Below are 20,980 nucleotides of genomic sequence, written 5' to 3' on the forward strand. Positions count from 1 at the left end.
AGCACAAAATGGGCAATTTGTCAACACACCGCAAGTGTAAAGCACACATGCGGATAAGTACAGGGACATGATTACACACTTTGAGAGTTATCTGCAGACTAACCCACTACCCTCCTCGTGGCCTACAATGACTAAGCAAGCCTACTGACATCAGGTAACCCATTCTCCAGCAACATGTATTGTGATGCAAACCACAATGAAATACTACACACCAATGTGGCTTCTGAAGGGTAAACTCCTTGGGCCTGACTGGACCAACACATTTACACTCTGTAACATTGCCTCACTGCATACAGTCCCTACAGGCAGCTACCATAGTACAGACTTCACCTTAAGACTTGAGTGACAGTGAAAGGGCTGGCATGGTGGGTACAGAACGTTTCTACCCTCTGCATATGTGAACATGTGATTTTTGTAGTAAGTACCTGCACCACAGTACACACCTTTGAACATATGTGGCAAACCTACATAGATGGCATCCAACATACTAAGGTATGTTTGTTTCAATAATTTCTGCTATGTAACCAAGCTACTGAGTCACATGTGGTGGCCTCCCTGGAATCTACACACTATCTGCACTGTGGGTTTGTCAACTGTGCAATGCACCTGTACTGAACAAATATGACTTATGTGAAGGTGACAACAGAGCTGTGGGAATAAGGGACCTGTCATGAGTCAATGACACACATTGACAATAAAGCAAAATGCACATATTGACTAGTTCAGATATTCACCTCAGTACCCATTCCGAATCTAGTCAATGGGTAGGCATTCAGGGCAAGTGTTGCCACTAGAGCTTCCTTTTGGCCACATGGCAGGATCTTTTGGTGTACATGGAGTGGGCACAGTGCCATAGTTGCATATCCTCAGTGACTCTCCCACAGCCTGTAGTATGTCCAATATTGGGAGATACATTTAACAGGCCCTGGTCTCTGCAGCTGAGCATACAGAACCTACATTACACTCACATGCTCATCACTTCCATGCATGGCAGTATATCATGTGACCATCAGCAAAGTGGCTTGTGAGACAACCTGAAGGGCACAGTGAGTCATGATATGCCTTCCAGACAACAGTTTAGGAACACCAGATGTGGATTGAACGATGGGTATATGGCACAATACACATTGCTTACAAGATCCTCAAATTACTCAGATAAGATGCATACACAACTCATGCTGTCATGCACATACATGTTGTCTAACATTTACAACCATCATAAACAAAGAAATGTAATTGTATGACAGGAAACTATCCTTGCCTAGTTATCTTCATCCAACACAAGGAGGATGTTGCGCCTCAAAAAACATCACACAACACAATGTGGATGTCCACAACATATAGTACTGTTCTCCAATACCTGCACCATGTACATTCCATTGATGCTGCACAGACTGGAACACCAGGCACACCAGAAGTCTAACTGACACACAGGGGGATATTATAGCCTGTGACGAGGGAAAGGATGGTGTTAAACAGAGTCAAATGTGCCTATGAGGTACTTACCTGCTCCTGTGGTGAGCAATAGAGCTGGCCATATAGGGGAAGGACCTCGTTCTCAAGCCTCTCCAGCTCTGCTGGAGAGAAGGCAGGGACCCTTTCACCTGCTGGCTGTGGCATGATTGCTCCCAGAGGTGGCACACAGTACCTGAGGTGGTGGAGGTATTGCTGGCACCCGTATCAGGAGTCAAGTGACTGATTTTGCCAAACTTGACGTACACGTACACAACGTACGGGGTCATCACCACCAATGGACACAGCCAGTGGCCTGAGATCACCACAGGCAACAAACGTCATCAGTTGGAGCCAGATCTGATGCCAGCTAACAGTAATCCATCCTGCATACTACCCTTTGTACAAGTCATGGCAGTATTGCACTTATTGGCCAAAGGGTCCTTCCAACATACAGTGGCCCTATCTGGTGGTATTTCACAACCTATGTTCAGTCTGGTGTTGAGTGGTTTCCTCTCAGCAATGTTGAAACACATTGGCCCATATTTATAGGAAACTGATGGAGCGCAACGCTGTGCCAAAATTGGCAGCGCCGCACTCTGTCATTTTCACAACGCGCAACATTTTCACAGGGGTGCGCCATATTAATTGAATACGGCGCACCCCTGTGTTGTTCCCTGTGCAGGTGCTAAATATAGCTGCCAACACAGGCCTCCGTGCACCATCATGCATGGACGTCTGCATTGAGGGGTGTGATTGTTTATGTGCGAGAAGGTGTCTCTTCCTTCCTTTATAATGTGGAATAGCACCATATCCCAGCTGATGTCGCAACTTCTAGCAGAGAGGGCTCGGCTGGTTGGTGAGTCACATCTGTCCTGATTGTGTGTGAGCAATGTCAGGTGCTACAATCATGAAGTCAGTGACTCATTGTACACTTAAGTCTTATTCCTTTACAGGAGACACATCCAAACCAACCTTAGTTATTGGCACAACTGAGGAATCCAGCTGCTACTCCAGGGGAAGTCTGCTTTAGTGAGGCCCATGGAAGAAGACAGCAGGCAGTGGAGGAGGCTTTTGGGGTCCTGAATTCCAGATTTTGCTGTGTGGAGAGGACTGGTGGAGCCCTCCTCTACTCACCCGGGAAAGTGTGTCAGATCACTGTGGCATGCTGCATGCTCTACAACATCAACCTACAGAGAAAATATCCCATGCATCTCAGAGGAGGGGGAGCCTGCAGTGCCACCGGCTATGAATCTTGAAATGCCCAATGAAGATGACAGTGGAGAAGAGGAAACAGCTGACTTAAGACAAAATCTCATCCACAGCTTCTTCTCATGAGTGTAAATATGTCATGTGATGTCATGGCAATGTACTGCAGTTGTAAGAATGTGTGGAGTTTAATTTTTTGGAACAGTCAGGGGGCTGGTACTCTGCACAAATCAGCCAAAGGCTGATTGATGAGAGAGGTTTTGACACATTCTCACATTGATGATGTTACATGGTTGGTGTCAGATTTCTTGCAATGTACTTTGTATTCCAGTTGCTTGCTATGTGACTTGTGTCATATAATTGGTTTCATGCCTATCCTCCTTGTTTTGTTCTTTGTACAGGTACCTTCACCATGACTTCTTCATGTGGGCATTTTAGAGTTGTGACATTGGCAGGTGTGTGATGCTGTTCTGACATATGAAGTGGACATGGATTGTTCCAAGTAATGTAGGTCACAGAGATAAGTGTGTAGGAGTCCCCTGCCAAGAAAGCCTGCACAGTGCATGGATGTAAGTTTAGAAGGTCCATTGGACTTATTTTGTGTCCTGTGGTGGGGTAGATGCATCATGTGTGTCATCATGTGGTCAGAAAATATGTAGTCCTAGGCGACAGCCATGTCAGTTCCACTTCACGTTGGCTAAACACTCTTTTTGTATGACATGTATGTAGCTGTAGTTGTTTCATCATTGTAGGTCATAGTGCCTGTGACAAAACACTGACATATGTTTGTGGCATACCACCAGATGCATGAGCACTGGATTATAATGACCCTGTGATCAGAAACTGTTGTACTGCCATCTGTCTGAATTTTTTATTAAGTGATGTTGGATTACTTTGGTGGGGGTTGTGATAAGGCTCAAGCCGATGACATCAACCACTTTAAAGTCTGCCTATTCTTCAAGACAATGGGGGTCATTCCGCCCGCCGAAGTTCCCCCGCCAGAACACCGCAGCGCGGTCAAATGACCGCCGCAGTGATTCTGACTTTCCCGCTGGGCGGGCGGGCGACTGCCAAAAGGCCACCCGCCCGCCCAGCGGGAAAGCACCAGCAACGAGGAAGCCGGCTCCGAATGGAGCCGGCGGAGTTGCTGGTGTGCGACGGGTGCAGTTGCACCCGTCGCGATTTTCAGTGTCTGCCACGCAGACACTGAAAATCAATGTGGGGCCCTGTTAGGGGGCCCCTGCAGTGCCCATGCAAGTGGCATGGGCACTGCAGGGGCCCCCAGGGGCCCCACGACACCCGTTCCCGCCAGCCAGGTTCTGGCGGTGAAAACCGCCAGAACCAGGCTGGCGGGAAGGGGGTCGGAATCCCCATGGCGGCGCTGCTTGCAGCGCCGCCGTGGAGGATTCCCTGGGGCAGCGGGAAGCCGGCGGGAAACCGCCGGCTTCCCTTTTCTGACCGCGGCTTTACCGCTGCGGTCAGAATGCCCCCGGAAGCACCGCCAGCCTGTTGACGGTGCTTCCGCGGTCGTTGGCCCTGGCGGTCCATGACCGCCAGGGTCAGAATGACCCCCAATGTCTGGCTAATCCCTTCCTTCCATGGTCTGGAGGTCTGTACCTGTAAATATGTTCATTTACTCAGCATGAGTCAATCATTTATGTTTTGCAGTATTTCAGCCATCTTGACAGCTTATATGCATAACAATGTAATAACATTTCTTCTTTGACCAGACACATCTATTTATGTGTTTTTGTGGGATGGTTGTAGTCCTGAGCTGGACACTGTGCACATGCAACTTATTCCATCTTGAACAAGTACCTTGAATCATCATCGTATGGTTCACATTGTCTTACATATCTACATGGCAAAAGGTGAAATTAGAGACAGCAGACAATGAGTTTGTGACAGGTGTATTTATTTCAGTGCACAAGCAGAAAATAAAATTGGGACAGAAATGTGATCAAAAGTGAAGTAAAAGGGGTCAGCCATGGAAGATGAAATCACTGGAGTAGGTGCCACACCACTGGAAGTCCAAAGTTCAGAGTAATTCTCTGTTAGGGAGGCCATGTTTGAATTGTGGGCTTCATTTGTTGACACGTGGCCCTATGCATGAGCCTCTGTAGATGCTTGATTTCCTGGAGATCGGTCAACATCTGGCCCATCATGCATTGGATCTCCTGATAAACCCCCAAGACATGGCCGATGCAGTCCTGGCCGACAGCCGCCCTAGTGGACTCACTCCGGTGGCCCACAGCATCCCTCCCACGCACCCTACACCAATGAGCCTGTACACTTGGTACAGGGTGCCCTCTGCAACTGGGTCCTGGACCCTCAGTGTTCAAAGTGTTGAGTTGCACCTCAGGATCCCAGACTGAAGGGCACAAGATGATGGAAACTGTGCTAAGTACACAGGTTGGGGTGCACATGGTTGCCTGTGATGTAGAAGCAACAGGGCTGGTGGAATTGTGATATCTACCTCCAAAGATTTTGTGTTACAGTGAGCAGAGACCTTGGACATAGTTAAGTAGTAGGTAACCCAATTGTGCAAAGCTACTGTGGTATCGGGTTATTTGACCTGACATGTGTGAAGCATACCAAACCTATTTGATTCAAGCAGCTGATGAGATGTGCAGATCTGTTGTACTTGGGAAGATGGACTGAAAATTACATCTTACCATCAGTGAAGCCAACACAGTGGAGAGGCAACATATGGCTATGGCCTTTTGAAGGTCTAGTTTTAGTGGAATTCAGGGAAACCCAGGCCCTTGTTGTATATGTGACTGGAGCCATCTTGTGCACAATGCTGTGTCACTGTGCCTATAGCCAATACCAATCTGCTGATGCAGCATTACGCTTTTGAAATACTTCTTGAATACACTGGATAAGATTCATTCCAGTCCTCAATAGTTTCATCTTAGGTTATGAAGTCAAGATGGAGCTAGGTAGACAGACATGCCTCTGAGTGGACCATGATCTGTATCTTGCTCATTTCCAGGTGAGTAAACTTTAATTTAGTGTGACCAAACAAGGGTATATTGACCAGTGCACACTGGGTTGGTGTTTAGAATTACAGACACAAGGTCTCCTGATAGTTGCAAGCAGGTCACGTTCTCTACTACACACACTATACAAATGGTATCCTCCCAGATGAGTACACTTCATGTGGTAGTTCATTAACAGATATATTAGGCCAAGTGCACATTGGGCTGGTGTTTGGCGTTAGAGAAACAGGGTCTCCTGGGAGTTGCAGTCAGGTCACTCCCTCTACTACACACACTATACAAATGGTATTCTCCCAGGTAAGAGTACTTCATGTGGAAGTTCATTAACAGATGTATTGGGCCATGTGCACATTGGGCTGGTGTTTGGAGTTAGAGAAACTGTGCCTCTTGGGAGTTGAAGTCAGGTCACTCTCTCTACTGCATACACTATATAAATAGTATCCTCCCAGGTGAGTGAAGAGCATTAGAGAGATTACAAACAGGAGTATTGGGCCAAGAGCACACTGAGCTGGTGTTTGGAGGTTGTGTAACAGTACCTCCTGGGAGTTGAGGCCAGGTCACTCCCTCTACTACACAGAGTATACAAATGTTATAATCCCAGGTGAGTACGCTTCATGTGGGAGCTCACTAACAGATATATTGGGGCAAGTGAACACTGGGCTTGTGGTTGAAGTTAGAGAAACAGTGCCTCCGGGTAGTTGAAGTCAGGCCACTCTCTCTACTATACACTCTATACAAATGGTATCCTCCCAGGTGAGTACAGTTCATATGGGAGTTCAGTAACAGATGTTTTTGGGCCAAGTCACCACTAGGCTGGTGTTTGGAGTTAAAGAAGCAGTGCCTCCTGGGAGCTGAAGTCAGGTCACTCTCTTTACTACACACACTATACTAATGGTATCCTCTCAGGTGAGTGAAGAGCATTATAGAGATTACAAACAGGTGTATTGGGCCAAGTGCATTCTGGGCTGGTGTTTGGAGTTAGTTAAACAGTGCCTCCTGGGAGTTGCAGTCAGGTCACTCCCTCTACTACACACACTATACAAATGTTATCCTCCCAGGTGAGTATGTTTCATGTGGGAGTTCACTAACAGATGTATTGGGCCATGTGCACACTGGCCTGGTGTTTGGAGTTAGAGAAACAGGGCCCCTAGGAGTTGATGTCAGGTCACTCCCTCTACTACACACCCTATACAAATGGTATCCTTCCAGGAGATAATATACTTCATGTTTGAGTTCAATAACAGATGTGTTGGGCCAAGTGATCACTAGGCTGGTGTTTGGAGCTAAAGAAGCAGTGCCTCCTGGGAGTTGACACCAGGTCAGTCTCTCTACTGCACACACTATACTAATGGTATCCTCCCAGGTGAGTGAAGAGCATTAGAGAGGTTACAAACAGGTGTATTAGGCCAAGAGCACACTGAACTGGTGTTTGGAGTTTATGAAATAGTGCCTCCTGGGAGTTGAGGTCAGGTCACTCCCTCTGCAACACACACTATACAAAGGTTATCCTCCCTGGTGAGTACGCTTCATGTGGGAGCTCACTAACAGATACATTGGGCTAAGTGGACACTAGGCTTGTGGTTTGAGTTAGAGAAACAGTGTTTCCTGGGAGTTGAAGTCAGGTCACTCTCTCTACTATTCACACTATACACATGGTATCTTCCCAGGTGAGTACACTTCATGTGGAAATTGATTAACAGATGTGTTGGGCCAAGTGACCACTAGGCTGGTGTTTTAAGTTATAGAGGCAGTGCCTCCTGGGGGTTTAAGTCAGGTCACTCGCTCTACTACACACACTATACTAATGGTATATTTCAGGTGAGTGAAGAGCATTAGAGAGATTACAAACAGGTGTACTGGGCCAAGTGTATTATGGGCTGGTGTTTGGAGTTAGTGAAACAGTGCCTCCTGGGAGTTGCAGTCAGGTCACTCCCTCTACTACACACACTATATAAATGTTATCCTCCCAGGTAAGCATACTTCATGTGGCAGTTCACTAACAGATGTAATGGGACAAGTGCACAATGGATTGGTGTCTGGAGGTAGAGAAAAAGGGCCTCCTGGGAGTTGATGTCAGGTCACACCCACTACTACACACACTATACAAATGGTATCCTTTCAGGTGAGTACACTTCATGTGGGAGTTCACTAACAGATGTATTGGGCTAAGTGACCACTGGGCTGGTGTTTGGAGCTAGAGAAACAGTGCCTCCTGGGAGTTGAAGTCAGGTCACTCTCTCAACTACACACACTATACAAATAGTATCCTCTCAGGTGAGTACACATCATGTGGACGTTCGCTAAGAAATGTATTGGGGCAAGTGAACACTGGCCTGGTGGTTGGAGTTAGTGGAACAGGGCCTATATGTGGGTTGAATTCAGGTCACTCTCTCTATTATACACACTATACAAATGGTATCCTCCCAGGTGAGTACACTTCATGTGAGAGTTCATTAACAGATGTGTTGGGCCAAGTGACCACTAGGCTGGTGTTTGGAGTTAAAGAAGCAGTGCCTTCTGGGAGTTGAAGTCAGGTCACTCTCTCTACTACACACAATATACTAATGGTATCCTCCCAGGTGAGTGATGAGCATTAGAGAGATATCAAACAGGTGTATTGGCCAAGTGACCACTGGGCTGGTGTTTGGAGCTAGAGAAACAGTGCCTCCTGGGAGTTGAAGTCAGGTCACTCTCTCAACTACACACACTATACAAATAGTATCCTCTCAGGTGAGTACACATCATGTGGACGTTCACTAAGAAATGTATTGGGGAAAGTGAACACTGGCCTGTTGGTTGGAGTTAGTGGAACAGGGCCTATATGTGGGTTGAATTCAGGTCACTCTCTCTATTATACACACTATACAAATGGTATCCTCCCTGGCGAGTACACTTCCTTGGAGTTGACCTGAGGTCACTGTCTCTATTACACACACCATACTAATGGTATCCTCCCAGGTGAGTGAAGAGCATTAGAGAGATTACAAACAGGTGTATTGGACCAAGTGCATGCTGAACTGGTGTTTGGACATAGTGAAACAGTGCCTCCTGGGAGTTGTATTGAGGTCACTCCCTCTACTACACACACTATACAAATGTTATTCTCCCATGTGAGTATGCTTCATGTGGGAGTTCACTAACAGATGTATTGGGCCAAGTGCATTCTGAACTAATGTTTGGAGTTAGGGAAATGGGGTCTCCTCGGAGTTGCAGTCAGGCCACTCCCTCTACTACACACACTGTACAAATGTTATTCTCCCATCTGAGTATGCTTTATGTGGGAGTTCACTAACAGATGTATTGGGCCATGTGCACACTGGACTGGTGTTTGGAGTTAGAGAAACAGGGCCTCCTTGGAGTTGCAGTCAGGTCACTCCCTCTCCTACACACACTATACAAATGGTATTCTTCCAGGTGAGTACACTTCATGTGGGAGTTCACTAACAGGTGTATTGGGCCAAGTGCACCCTGGGCTGGTGTTTAGAGTTAGAGAAATAGTGCATCCTGGGAGTTGAAGTCAGGTCGCTCTCTACTACACACACTATATAAATGGTATCCTTCCAGGTGAGTACACATCATGTTGGAGTTCACTAAGAGATGTATTGGGGCAAGTGAACACAGGCCTGGTGGTTGGAGTTAGTGGAACAGGGCCTATTTGGGAGAAAAGGCCTCTTTCGTACATGGTTAGCCCCCACGTTTTGCTTGATGTTTGATGTAGCCTAGAAGTTGTAGTGCAATGAAACAAACCAGCGGGGCACACCAACAAGTCTAAATTTATACTTTAGAGATAATGTAATGTCTTAATAAGGTAAATAGAAGGATCATAATAAGTTTAGCTAGACAGTTATTTTAGTCCTCTCCTTTTCTAAAATAGTGTGGATAATCAACAAAACTAACCAAAAAAACGAGACATACACAAGAGTGTTCCTATCCAATCCAAGGATATATTCATACACATAGAAATTATCATACAAAAAAAGTAAATTTTCTTAAACACATAAATATATACATATATACATCAAACATATAGAGAAAGAATGAAAAGCAATCAGCCGACACGTGTTTCGTCCTGAATGGACTTCTTCAAGGCTGAGAAAATCACAACAAATAACAGTCAATACACAACAAACAAAAATGTACCATTTTACACAAAGATAGAATATATATATCTAACATTCATTTATCCTTTCCTTTCCTAAGATCAATACACGAAAGTTGTTTGGTCAGTTCAATATCCACAATATTATATCGGCATCCTATTTGAGATGTGCCTCAATTTGAAATTAGAAAAGAAACTGCCCAAGAAAAGAAGAGAACCATCACCACATCTCCTTTTGTGTCAAAGTGTTGTATAATGGCCAAAGATATACCATAAGAAAAGGCTCCCCATGTCTCCAAAACATAACTAAATGAGAACCACCGCAATGATTACAAATTCCACATGCAAAACCCAAGTATGCAGACTTTTCTCTTTTGTGGACAGTAGAATGTTTCATGTTCAGAGTGACCTCACCTTAAGCAAAGGTGAGGAGAAAAATTTCCAATAAATATATACCTTTGATCCTTTACATGTCCGTTATGCTCATATCCCATCTATCATGCACTAAAAAGGAGAAAGGTAACGATTTCATTATTCTCCTTTTGCTCCTAAAATATATTCTTTAAATGTATAAATTTAATTTATTATAATGCCCTTACTGACCTGTTTTTAACCACAGGCAATCACCTCTTTTTGCCTCTTCAAAAACCGTCTAAACGCTGGGTGTCACACGTCTCGTTCATGTTTTGCAAAACCAACTGAAACATAAACAATTGGAAATGACTCTAATGGCCCCTCTACAAAGACCCTAGTATTTTGTAATTGCTATGCGGTCACTGTCTAACCATGTAGTCAGATTTTTTTCCTTTCGCCAGTATATAACCGGTTTTTAGCAGTAGAAAAGACACACAAATGACGCTTTCTTTTCCCATTGCTTGCATTTGGATGCACTTCCCAAACTGGCACTGTTAGCTTACCTATCCATCCATCTGTCTATTCTTTGGATGCACCCCAGTCGTGTTTGTTAGAGTATCTCGACGTGAAGTGCGCGAAGATTGTGTCCCTCGGGTGTGTCCTCCGGCTTGTTCGCAATAAGTGCTAGCCTCTTACCGGCATTTTTAAATGCCTCGTTCGTGTTGAATACGATGTAACTAACCAAGACGACGGACTTCCATCTATCCATTCTAACGCCGGCGGCCATTTTGACGTGGTTTGTATTTGGAAAGAGGAAGCTGACAAAAAGCAAAGGCGGACTTCTGCCTTTCACATTTAACTACGTCGGCCATTTTAACAAAGTGATTGTGACTTCCATCTTTCCATTATGACCACAATGGCCATTATTGAAGTGATTTGTATCTAGAGAAAGAAGGGCTAACCAACACCAAGGGCGGACTTCCGCCTATCACATGTCACTACAGGGGCCATTTTCACAAGGTGATTATAATATGTCATTTCTTTCAAATAGTGCACAGATGAGATAAAGTCTATCCTTTATAACAAAAGCAGCCATTGGAGTGCTATATATTTGAAAGAAAGGCTGGCTAACAGCGAGGGCGGACATTCAGCCTATCCCTTGTAACTATGGCGGCCATTTTAAAATGGCAATTGTAATATGTCGTTTTTATTCAGCTAGTCCACAAACTGTGTCAATAACCTATTTAGGCACTGCTCAGAATAGTCAAATAATTTTGTCCTCAAAATTATAAGTTGCAAATAAATCAACAATATACTTCAAACTATATAAAGTATATTCATGAGATCTATTGTCCACAAAAGGAATATATATTTTCCCTTAACTTTCAGCCATTAAATTTCTTAGTGGCAGCGTGATTTGTGCCCCAAACATATACAGGATATCATGCAAAGTGAGACAGTGAAAAAAAAAAACCAGTATATAGATATTTGTAGTGAGAAGATGGAAGGTCCCCTCAGTATCTAGGGTATTTCAGTGTACTGTGTATGTTACCAAAGTACAGTTGCTCATGTTATATACATGTTATTCACATCAATGGTATATCAAATAAATACATTCAAAGAAAATAATACAATTCATCATCCAAATTCATGCCCATTTCAATTGTTCTTAATTTAATAATCCATTTAGCTTCATTTTTCCGTAAATCCAATGTTCTATTGCCCCCCCTAGCGTTCATCGAGATGTGATTTATACCCATGTATTTTACTAGTGGGACCTCAATCTCTGGATGTTTGTCATTAACGTGTCGTACTATTGGCGATGCTGTATCATGATTTCTTAGGGCTCTAATATGTTCCTGAATTTGTTCCTTCAAGGGCCTGATTGTACTGCCCACATATATCTGGCCACATATGCATTCTAATATATATACCACAAATTTTGTGTTACAATTAATAAAGGTGGAGATTTTATATTTGTCACTGCCATTATAGCTAAATTCAGAAGTTTTGTGCAGTGCCATATTGCACATATTGCAATTTCCACACCTATGGAAACCCACAGGTTTTTTAGAAAGCCATATTGCTTTGCTTTCCGCTAAAGGTGGTAAAAAGCTTTTACAGACTTCGTTTCTAATGGTTTTACCTCTTTTGTGTATTATTCTTGGCTTTTTGGGAAGTAGAGCAGCAAGTGTATCATCTGTCTGCAATACATTCCAATGTTTACATAAAATGCGGTATATATTATGACTGTTCCGGCTATATGCCGTGCAGAAATGTATTGCTCTATATGATGAGCCGTATCGCATTTTCGTGTCTTGACCTAATAGAGTAGTTCTACATACTTGATCAATCTTTTTTCTTGATGTTTTGATGATGCGTTTGGAATAACCTCTCTGTGCAAACCTGTTTTCCAATTTGTTTAATTCTATATCACATACATTGGGATCGTTACAGTTTCTTTTTAGTCTGGTCATTTCCCCAAATGGAATGGCTGAGATTTGACTTTTAGGATGAGCTCTTTCCGCATGTAATACAGAGTTGCAGGATGTTGGTTTACGATGGACTTTTGTATGGATCTCATTGTCTATAATGGATATCTCTAAATCCAAAAAGCAAACATTGTTCCTACTGAATTCATACGTCATTTTGATGTTGAAGATGTTACAATTAATATACTCATAGAATTCAATTAATAGTTGTTCAGATCCTATCCAGATCATTAAAACATCGTCAATATACCTTCCCCAGAAGAAGATATTGTCAGTAAAAACAGAAGGACCCTTTTTCCAAATATGTATTGCCTAAAAAAAAAACATATATAGATTCGCATATGATGGCGAGAACCGTGAGCCCATGGCTACTCCCTGTGCTTGCTTAAACCATTGTCCCTCGTGTGTAAACACATTGTTCTCCAATGTAAAGTCGATCATGCACAATATCATTTCAGTATGTTCCATATGAGATGCGGATCATCCTTGTCTGGAAAATATATATTCCTTTGTGGACAATAGATCTCATGAATATACTTTATATAGTTTGAAGTATATTGTCGATTTATTTGCAACTTATAATTTTGAGGACAACATTATTTGACTATTCTGAGCAGTGCCTAAATAGGTTATTGACACAGTTTGTGGACTAGCTGAATAAAAACGACATATTACAATTGCCATTTTAAAATGGCCGCCATAGTTACAAGGGATAGGCTGAATGTCCGCCCTCGCTGTTAGCCAGCCTTTCTTTCAAATATATAGCACTCCAATGGCTGCTTTTGTTATAAAGGATAGACTTTATCTCATCTGTGCACTATTTGAAAGAAATGACATATTATAATCACCATGTGACAATGGCCCCCGTAGTGACATGTGATAGGCGGAAGTCCGCCCTTGGTGTTGGTTAGCCCTTCTTTCTCTAGATACAAATCACTTCAATAATGGCCATTGTGGTCATAATGGATAGATGGAAGTCACAATCACTTTGTTAAAATGGCCGACGTAGTTAAATGTGACAGGCAGAAGTCCGCCTTTGCTTTTTGTCAGCTTCCTCTTTCCAAATACAAACCACGTCAAAATGGCCGCCGGCGTTAGAATGGATAGACGGAAGTCCGTCGTCTTGGTTAGTTACATCGTATTCAACACGAACGCGGCATTTAAAAATGCCGGCAAGAGGCTCGCACTTATTGCGAACAAGCCGGAGGACACACACGAGGGACACAATCTTCGCGCACTTCACGTCGAGATACTCTAACAAACACGACTGGGGTGCATCCAAAGAATAGACAGATGGATAGGTAAGCTAACAGTGCCAGTTTGGGAAGTGCATCCAAATGCAAGCACTGGGAAAAGAAAGTGTCATTTGTGTGTCTTTTCTACTGCTAAAAACCGGTTATATACTGGCGAAAGGAAAAAAATCTAACTACATGGTTAGACAGTGACCGCATAGCAATTACAAAATACTAGGGTCTTTGTAGAGGGGCCATTAGAGTCATTTCCAATTGTTTATGTTTCAGTTGGTTTTGCAAAACATGAACGAGACGTGTGACACCCAGCGTTTAGACGGTTTTTGAAGAGGCAAAAAGAGGTGATTGCCTGTGGTTAAAAACAGGTCAGTAAGGGCATTATAATAAATTAAATTTATACATTTAAAGAATATATTTGAAGAGCAAAAGGAGAATAATGAAATTGTTACCTTTCTCCTTTTTAATGCATGATAGATGGGATATGAGCATAACGGACATGTAAAGGATCAAAGGTATATATTTATTGGAAATTTTTCTCCTCACCTTTGCTTAAGGTGAGGTCACTCTGGACATGAAACATTCTACTGTCCACAAAAGAGAAAAGTCTGCATACTTGGGTTTTGCATGTGGAATTTGTAATCATTGCGGTGGTTCTCATTTAGTTATGTTTTGGAGACATGGGGAGCCTTTTCTTATGGTATATCTTTGGCCATTATACAACACTTTGACACAAAAGGAGATGTGGTGATGGTTCTCTTCTTTTCTTGGGCAGTTTCTTTTCTAATTTCAAATTGAGGCATATCTCAAATAGGATGTCGATATAATATTGTGGATATTGAACTGACCAAACAACTTTCATGTATTGATCTTAGGAAAGGAAAGGATAAATGAATGTTAGATATATATATTCTATCTTTGTGTAAAATGGTACATTTTTGTTTGTTGTGTATTGACTGTTATTTGTTGTGATTTTCTCAGCCTTGAAGAAGTCCATTCAGGACGAAACACGTGTCGGCTGATTGCTTTTCATTCTTTCTCTATATGTTTGATGTATATATGTATATATTTATGTGTTTAAGAAAATTAATTTTTTTTGTATGATAATTTCTATGTGTATGAATATATCCTTGGATTGGATAGGAACACTCTTGTGTATGTCTCGTTTTTTTGGTTAGTTTTGTTGATTATCCACACTATTTTAGAAAAGGAGAGGACTAAAATAACTGTCTAGCTAAACTTATTATGATCCTTCTATTTACCTTATTAAGACATTACATTATCTCTAAAGTATAGATTTAGACTTGTTGGTGTGCCCCGCTGGTTTGTTTCATTGTTATTAGAACGAGTTCACTTTTGTGAACCCGCTTTTACACATCAAGGCAACGATGTGGTTCAGTGTATGAGCACCCATAATTTTCCTTGTTGAATATTTATTTTGAATGTGCGTTTATCTCAATTAATGAGTTGCCATTTGTTGTTAATTGTAGAAGTTGTAGTGCCCAGGGTTCCTGCTAACCAGGTTTCCTGGGCCAGAGCTCTTTCCCTAAAAGTGTTGTGATACATTGGCACAATTGAATACACCTTTAACTACAAATATGTCCCTAGTAAATGGATACCTAGGCACCCAGGGCATAAGGTACTATGGATAGGCCCCAGAAGGCAGACGCACTGATTGTGCCACCCTTTGGGACCATGCATCCAGATGCACCCAGCACAGCCATTGAAGGCTGAGTGTCCTGGTGCAAACCTAAAACACAAACTTGACATGACAGACTGCCTGTGTGCCCTGTCCGCCATACACCACATTTACTATGGGTAAGGCACCCCTCTGGAGGCCGTACAGTTCTAAGGCAGGGTGCACCATTTTAAATGTGAGGGCATAGCTGCATGAGCAATATGCATCCACTATGTCCTTACCAAACCTGGGGCATAGTGAGGGAACAGAGCAGCCATTTTAATACATGTGCTGGACACTGGTGAACATGTGTTTTCCAGATTCATAATGGTCACTCTTAACCCTGGGTTGTTTGGTATCAAACAACTCAGAATGATAAATCCAAACTGGTACCAGTATTGGATTTATCCCTAAATGTACCTGGGGGCCACCTTAGAGGTGCCCTTTGAAAAGCTAACTACCCTGGCATGGTTGCTGACTGGTTCTATCCAGACTGCCACCTCCAGACACCCAATATACAAACCTTGGGGGAGAGTCCTGTCCCTCTGGTTTGTAAAACAATGCCCTTCCTGGGAGGAGGAGCTAACATCCCCTCCCTCAGGAATGTGCACTGCCCTAGTGGTGAGCTTCAAATGGCTTATCGTCTTTGAAATTGACCCCAGGCCTGCTGCTAGTAGCAGATGGTCAGCCCCTTTGAAAACCCCCCTTTTGGCATTGGTAAAGGGTGAAAACCACACAAAGGATAAAAGGAGTTGCCCACCTGGCCTGCACTACCCCTAAGGTGTTGCCTGAAAGGTGGACACTACATTTCATTTTCCACCATCTTAGATGGAAGGAAATAGCCAATCAGGTTTAGGGAAGTGGCCATTCCCACAGGAAGTGGTTACTATAGTGGGTGTAGCCACCCAAAGGTAAGTGTCCTGTTGGACACTACCAGGTCCCCCTAAAATGCCCACTAAATTCAGTATTCAGTGGGCATCCCTAGACCAAGAAATCAGATTCAAAGGACACTAAGACCAGCACAAAGACATGAGATGAGAACTGTGGACCTGCTGCACAAAGAAAAGGTGCCAAACCCTGCCTGCTGCACCCAGGACCCGACAGATGCCACTGAGGAGCTGCTGGACAACTGGACTGACCTCAAGAAACCCAGAGGACCTCCAGGCTTACCAATCGCCCAAGAACTCCCTCTAGAGTGGAGGTACCACTCTGACACAACAAAGGAACTAACTACCCAGTGAGGGTCACTTCACTGTCCAGCCTCTAACTACTGAACTGGAATTTGCAGCCAGACTCAACCACACATCAACAACCATAAGGACAAGCCTTGCAAGTGTGCCAAGTTTGGTGGCACTGCGCCCTCCAGTGGCCGAACCATATTAATACACTGGGAACTGGTCAGCGGACAACAGACACCAGGAAAACCATGTCGCCTGGGGCTGAAAAAGGACCAGGAGGAAGCCCTAGTTGATGGACTTCAGGAACACCCTGGACCTCCCAGCAGAGTGCCCCTGTTTTCCTGCAAATGACCCTTAAAGAGACTTAACTCCAGATCCAAAGGGTATCTTTGCGCATAGCTCCTGGATCACCAATTCGCTCTGCACCCAGCCGGCCAGTGCCCTGCAACAAATAACCTGCTGTGCCCTAAGGGTCCCTCACCCCTTGCAACCTCAACACTCCAAGGGGACCCTAAGGAACCGCCTCTAAACTTACTTGTACAGTGCCTTTCCATGTGATCCCCCACAGTGGCCCTGCACCAGCTCCAGAGAATTTCCCAGCTGCTCCCGCCAGAACCAGGAGCCGTCCGAACTTCTCCAGCTGGCACAGTGTGCCCACCGATGACCACAACTAACCTGCAAAAGGAGAACTTGCTAACTCAACTGTACGCTATTATATGTATTTAAAAAAAAAAAATTCTATTGATTCCTATGGTGCGTAATTACACACCAACACTATTTTCTTTAAACTTCAAAAATCCATGTCTCCAAAAGTCCTTAAACAATTTTGGTATTCTTGGTCTTCAAATTTACATAAAAATCAGAAGTATTTTCATAAATTGGTCTTGAGTTATTCCTTCAAATGTCTGAGTTGCATGATTGACACTGTGAGTACAACAAATGCTTTGCACTTCTCCAAGATTGGCCTAACTGCTTGACCAAGCTAGCATATCATTAAAGCATTAGGTGATCTAGTTATTACCTCAGTAAACCAATGTGTGGTTGCCTGGACCTCCTGCAGAGTGTATCTAACTTTGCACACCACATTGAGAACCAGCCCCCTAAACTATTTGGATTTGTAGTCAGGCCACTCCCTCTACTTCTGAACACTTGACAAATGGTACACTCCCAGGTGAGTGAAGGACATTTGAGGGGACACAAACAGGTGTATTTTGGCAAGTGACCACTGGGCTAGTGGTTACAGTCAGGTCACTCCCTCTACTCCCCAACACTTGACAAATGTTGGGTATTACATATCTGTATGAATGATGCATTAAGTTTGAGCATGCATTTCCATTTCGGGATATACCATGAATCCTGGAATGTGTTTTTGGTATTGTGAGATTTACAGGCACCATTTGGATATATGACATGACGAGCGTTGGTAGCTGTGATGTTGGGTCCAATGATACACATTGACAGTGTTAAAACTCAGATACCCTGGTTATTGAATGTTGATGAGGTACATGAACAAGACAGTGGCAAAAGCTGATGTGTGAGCATGCATGACGTTGTCAGTTGGTGACAGCTTTTGTATTGTAAATTACCAGACCCCACTCCTCCAGGTATTCCTGTCAAGCCCTCAGGATGCAGGATGGCCAAGACCTTTTCCTCCCAGAGAAAGAGCCTTAATGGGGTACTGGGAGGGCCACTGCCAGGATTCTTGGCCTCCAGCTGCTACCTGGAGACCACGGAATGGACCTGCCCCCTGAGGTCATTCCACCTCTTCCTAATGTCCTCCTTTGTGCGCAGGGTGGTGCCTACAGCATTCACTCAGTTGACTATCCTGTCCCACATTTCCATTTTCCTACTGAGAGGAGTGTGCTGGACTTGGGCTCCAAACAATTGTGGCTCTAATCTTATGATTTCATCCACCATGACTCTCAACTCATCTTCTGAAAAAACGGGTTTTTAGGAACGTGACATTATGTTCAAAAAAGTAGGAGACACAGACTTACTTAACCGGGGAAGTGAAATAGGGAGTGAATGGACAAAAGTGTGTGGAGGGTGTTCTATTGAATGGTGGAAAAAAGGCTGCCTAATCTATGTAAATTCAAAAAATGGTGGTCACTGTTATTTGTCTCCCTGTGGAAATGCAAAGGATTGTGGTAGAGAAAGGGGTGTGTTTTATAGTGTGATTTGCAGGTGTGTCCACTTGAGCAATGTGTGTAAGGTGTGTTGCTTTTTAATTCATCCAATGTTAACTTTTCTGTCACTTTGCAGGAGACGTACAGCAGTGGTCGGCTGCCATTGGCTAACTGTCATGAGGAGACCGCCACGGCGAATGTGGGTTTGTAATAAGCTTGGTTGTTGGCCGTGCCACAGACGACACTGGAGGTCGGACTGCCTAGATACAGGCCAACACGCTGGGGCCTTCTGCTTTTTATTGCTTGGTGGGCACGGTCCTGCCTGTTGCATCATAATACAGGAGTCTGGGGACCACTAGTGCAGTAGTCTTTTTGGGACTGCCAACATGGCGGTCTGGCTGCCCGACCGCCAAAGTTGTAATCAGGCCCTATGTCTGAACAAGTTAAGCACACATTCTATTGTGTAGGGTGTGTTAGGAGGATTTTGTTCAAGGTACCAAGGTTTACTGGCAGGGCAAAGTCACAAGCATGCAGGAATTTCCTTCATCAAACAACGAGAGATCATCACTTACAATTTGGTGGGCAAAGGTTTCAATGCTTTGACCAGAATGGAAACCAGAATGGAAGTCTCCTATGACATTAGTACTGGTAGTGGATTATAGATGGCCGACAATACATCTTTCCAGGATTTGGAGAAGAAAGGCTAGCTATGAAGCTGTAGTTGTGTAGTGCTCCTGGTTCGGCATTAGCTTACTCGAGAAAAAAGCGACCAAAACCCAGCTTACAGAAATGCAGGAGCGAGCCTTGGTTCAGGGAGAAGTTTATGATGTATTGCCACAGCTGGCAAAGTGGTTTAAATAGTCTTTTGCCTAGAGAGTGTGGGTTATGATCCAATGAATAATTAAATAAATGGTTTTAAATATATGACACGTTCAATAATGAGTCTGCTGTAATGAGGGGAAGTGTATCAATATTGTGGAAGGATATGTTTTTGAGAATATTATATTCACTGTATTGACTAAAGGTGCACATTTGGCCAAGTACTCCATTATTGGCATGTTTTCTTAAAGAGGTTACAGGCCTTTGAAAGAAGATGGAACAGGTTCTGTGAACTGCTTCTGTAGGAACTGGAAAAGTACTCTGGATCAGCTTGAGACCAGAATAGATTTCAATTTCAGGAAGGAGGATATCGTGTGGTATATAGTGCACAAGATTTTCTAGGAGCTTTCTCTATCTACGTTCGGAAGATTGTGGTGTTTTTCATATCGTGTAAATATCGCAAGCATACCTGTTTAGGGTTTTCTTAGATCCTTGCACTTTGCAGATAGTTAAGGGTAGTTTCCTCAAGATTCTGTTGATCGCTCCATCACATTGTTCTAATAGCTTGAAGGAGGCATTGCACTCTCTTGGTAATTTAACTTTGTGTTTCTATGGCTTTTTTCTTCATGTGTTTAGGGTTTTGAGTTTACCACTGCAGCTGCTAGTATAGCATGTGCAAGGTGTATTGAGCCAAGTATTTTGAAAGTGGTCTGGCCAGTCCACTTGAAGAGGGTCTGAGTGCTTTAAGAGTTTTTTCTTTGTGAAAAATGAAGTCCACCGTTGACCCCTTATTATGAGTTAGGGAGATACAGTATTGAAATAGTTTATTGTCAGAGAGAAAGGATTTGAGGTGAAATGTATGACTACCTTCATCCTTTCTCCAGTGGAGGCTAAAATCTCAGAGGAAATGATTTGATCCGTGATGTAACCAAGGAATTTCTCAATTAAACTCTTTTTGCTGCCAGGAGTCAATATAGACGTTTAGCCTCTCAGGTTGTGGTATTGTGTGTGTTCTATAAAATGAGGTAGTGGAAAATGGGGGTATCACATTAATTAATCTCTTTAATTTTAAGGGACTCCATTTTTATAAGGACAAAATCTCCTCAAAATTCCTCAGCTCTTTCGTAGTTGACAGTGTATTACCTGGTGTTAACTAGGTTGCCATGGTGAGAGGAGGTGATACTTGGCAGGTGATCTAGAAAACCTCTGATTCTGTCTTGTAGGGTCTATTTACCAAAATTGATGCAAATCTTAACCTGAACCGAGAGAAAACCATATCCATTCATTTCTAGAGCTGTCCATTGTAAAGGAGATTGAAAGTAAA

The sequence above is a fragment of the Pleurodeles waltl genome, chromosome 1_1 (genome assembly GCF_031143425.1).
Source record: "Pleurodeles waltl isolate 20211129_DDA chromosome 1_1, aPleWal1.hap1.20221129, whole genome shotgun sequence".
Taxonomy (NCBI): Eukaryota; Metazoa; Chordata; class Amphibia; order Caudata; family Salamandridae; genus Pleurodeles; species Pleurodeles waltl.